At 36.1% G+C, this 4,173-nt stretch overlaps 1 pseudogene; it reads right to left on the bottom strand.

Moving 5' to 3' along the window:
• Window positions 1-3,372: 3,372 nt before the first annotated feature.
• The window catches only part of LOC107873801, a 1,023-nt pseudogene continuing 222 nt past the window's right edge, over window positions 3,373-4,173 (bottom strand).

The following is a 4,173-nucleotide window of genomic DNA, read 5'->3' as shown; positions in this document are numbered from 1 at the left end:
GAGAATATGAATCTCCCTTCATCGATATATGTGTAGAGAATGGAATTTTTCATCAAACTACGGCCCCGTATTCATCTCAATCTAATGGAATTGCGAAAAGAAAAAATCAAACTTTGAAGGAAATAATGAATGTCTTATTTATAAGTTTAGGTTTACCGCAAAGCTTGTGTGGGGAGGCTATCCTTACAGCCAACCGAATACTCGATAGATTTCTCCATAGTAAGACACAATCAATTCCTTATGGAAAATGGAAAGGAAGGAAACCCAACTTGAAATATTTCAAAGCGCGGGGGTGTCTAGCAAAGGTCCAAATTCCTATGCCTAAAAGGGTTAAGATAGGATCTAAAATAGTGGACTGCGTGTTCATATGATTTGCTAAAAGTAGTAAACCATGTCATTTTTTGGTTCATAAATCCAAATATTTAGATATTAATGAAAATACGGTAATTGAATCAGATAACGCTGAATTCTTTAAAAATATTTATCCGTATGAAACTAAACATGAACAGTCAATTGGAGGGTCTAAACGACCTCGAGATAAACCAAGTGAGAATGTACATAATGATGAGAATCCAAGATGTAGTACACGTCGAAGAACGTCAAATTCGTTTGGATCGGATTTTATAACATTTCTCTTAGAAAATGAGCCTCAAACATTTAAGAAAGTGATGACGTCTTCGGACTCATCCTTTTGGAAAGAGGCAGTCGATAGTGAGATTAATTCAATCTTAAGCAACCATATGTGGGAATTGGTTGATCTTCCTCTAGAAAACAAACCTTTAGGATCTAAATGGATCTTCAAAAGGAAAATAAAAGCGGATGGTACTATTGACAAATTCAAGGCAAGATTTGTAGTAAAAGGCTTCAAACAAAAAGAAGGCCTTGATTACTTTGATACATACTTTCCGGTAACAAGGACAACGTCGATTCAAATGTTAATTGCCTTGGCGGCGGTATATGGTGTTGAAATCCATCAAATGGATGTGAAAACCGCATTCCTAAATGGAGAATTGGAGGAAGAAATTTATGGAACAACCTGAGGGTTTTGTGGTTTCAGGAAAAAAAAAATAAGGTGTGTAAACTTGTTAAGTCACTTTATGAACTAAAACAAGCACCTAAGAAATGACATGCAAAATTTGACCAAACCATGTTGCCAAACGGACTTAAAATTAATGAATGTGATAAATATGTTTATATTAAAGATACTCCAAATCACCAAGTCATTGTGTATTTATATGTGGATGATATGTTGATCATCAGTAGAGACATTTTTGACATAAATGCAATGAAATGAATGCTCGAGATCAAGTTCGATATGAAAGACCTTGGAGTTGTGGATGTGATCTTAGGGATAAGAATCCATAGAACTCCACAAGGGTTCGCATTGTCCCAATCTCATTATATCGAAAAGGTACTTGACAAATTCAAGTATATGAAATTTGATATTGCCAAGACTTCATTGGATGTGAGCTTTGCACTTCGAAAGAATGAAGATGAAAGTGACTCACAATTGGAGTATGCAAGGGTATTGGGATGTTTAATGTATATAATGAACTGTACATGACCAGACATAGCATGCGTTATTAGTAAGTTGAGTCGGTACACGAGTAATCCTAATAAAACTCATTGGATGACAATGAAAAAAGTTTTGGGGTATCTTAAATACACTCAAGACTACACTTTGCATTATAATAAATATCCTACGGTACTTGAAGGATACAGTGATACAAATTGGATCACCGGATCGAAGAAGTAAAATCCACTAGTGTATATGTATTTACTATCGATGGAGGAGCGGTCTCTTGAAAATTATCCAAACAGACTTGTATTGCTCACTCTACAATGGAATCTGAATTTATCACATTAGATAAAGCCAGTGAAGAAGCAGAATGGCTCCATAATTTCTTGGAAGATATTTCTTATTGGCCCAAACCAGTGACACCAGTATGTATACACTGTGATAGTCAAGCGTCAATAGGTAGGGCAGGAAGCATGATGTACAACAGTAAATCTCATCACATAAGACGGAGACATAATACTATTAGAGAACTTCTCTCTAGTAGAATTATCACTGTTGACTATGTGAAGTCAAAGTATAATGTGTTGGATCCACTTACAAAAGGCCTATCTACAGAAGAAGTTGAGAGAACATCCAAGGGAAGGGGTTTAAGGCCTAGGACAAGTCATCATGGTGGTAACTTTAGCTAGAAGACTGGAGATCCTAAAAGCTAGGTTCAAGGAGATCAAACAAAGTTGTATCTGATAGGTTCAACATTGTCAAAATACCAACCCATTCTCATGATGTATACAATGTTTAGTAAACAAGAATAAAACTTAGAGTGAAAAGTTTTTTAATGATTATCTAAATTTGGCAGATTTGACCAAATAGTTTAATCTATAGGATTGAACGTTAGAAATCACCTATGTGAGGGCGAAGTAGAAACCGCTTCAAGGAGAATGTTAGTAAAGGCCTATTCTCTAAGCTCTCATGAAACCGAGACGTGTTCATGGCTGAAAAGAACAAAACCATGACAACTATAAATGGTAAAAGGCTGGTTGTGTGACATGTGTTATCTAGGTGTACATTAAAGCTCGACGGTTCAAAGATATCAAATCTACCGATTGATCGAGTGCATCCGATGCATGCTCACTACAAAAAGTTCAAAAGAAAACTCACTTATCATGATGTAATCAGTCTTTGCTTGATGATCACATATTTTTCCATAGAGTTTTACAAAGAATAGTCATTTCCCATTCATGTGGAGGATTGTTGGGTTCAATTGGTGTGAATGGAAAATGGAGGGACACAACTTTTTATGAAAAGACATATTGTTTTGGAAAAAGAGTGACTGTTCAGATAGTTGTGTCTGTTCATAAAAAGACACAATGTTTCGAATGAACAGACATGACTCTTCTAAAGGATACACCTTTTCGGATGAACCATTGCCACCTTTTGGAAGGGGCACTTGATGGCTATATAAACTAGCATTTATCCACAGATTTTGGGATGAAAAATTTTCTGAAATACAAACTCTTCTTATCTTCAAAACATTCCTTGTGATCAATCAAATCGTTGAGTGAGTCCGATGAATTCAATTATTTGAGGTACCACTATAGTTGGATTGAAAATCATTTTATCCTGGGAGGAAGATTCCAAAACCTCGGGTACAGTGAGAGGAATTATTCCTTAAGGACACTCCATGAAGTCGGGGGACTTGGTTTTACATTTCTATTTCATCTTAATTTCTGAAAAAAATAAAACATATTTCTTAGAAAGATCACTTTGATCTTGTGTTGAGGGTGTTGTTGTACTTCATAGTGTTTTTGTTTTAAACTTGAACTAGTGTTGAAGTTATTATGTCAAATTACAGATTCTTGTACCCGAAAATGTTAAAAAAACAACAGTGACAACACCTTCAATTGGTCGCACCAGGGCACAACAAGACCTGCACTACATTTGTTTTTCTGAAATCGAACAGTTTCATCACATGCCGTGCAAAAGAATGGAACACCACTATCGTGCACACCAGCCATGATCTCATCGAGTTGATCACAAGAGACAGAAAGGTGGCGAGTATATGAACAAAATAGAACCATTCGGTTGAGCATTCAACCACTTAGAGGAGGGACTATTTTCGCTAGTAAAGTAAGGTATTGCTGGACCAATGGTGTAGACATGGATGGGGAGCATTTGCTTTAGAGGATCAATAACGTACAGAAGATTCGAGCTCTTAGACTGAAGTAAGCAAAAGATATTGTGCTTTGGAAACAGTAGAGAAGATCTCCTTAGTAACATCCAATATTTCTTGGGCCTTTCCATGAAATGGTGTAGAAAGATCTACAACGTGAATCGAAGGGATTCCAGGAATATAGTCAACTTGCTCGTGTATTTTTCCTGTCAGGGATAATGACACTACAAAAAAAGGATATAATTGCGGGGGTTTATTTGCAGGGGTTATTTTAACCCCTGCAAAATTATATTAAATGCGGGGTTTAAAAATTATATAATTTGCAGGGGTTTTAACCCCCGCTATTCGTCCAAAAAAAATACCGCTAAAATTATATAATTTATGGGGGTTAAAACCCCCGCTATACATCCAAAAAAAGATACCGCGAACTGAAAGAATATTTCTCATATATTTACCCCCAAAAGCATTTCTCTCTCTTATTCCC

Source organism: Capsicum annuum, chromosome 6, assembly GCF_002878395.1.
Source record: "Capsicum annuum cultivar UCD-10X-F1 chromosome 6, UCD10Xv1.1, whole genome shotgun sequence".
In the NCBI taxonomy this organism is placed as follows: Eukaryota; Viridiplantae; Streptophyta; class Magnoliopsida; order Solanales; family Solanaceae; genus Capsicum; species Capsicum annuum.
This window is presented reverse-complemented; position numbering and strand designations above follow the sequence as displayed.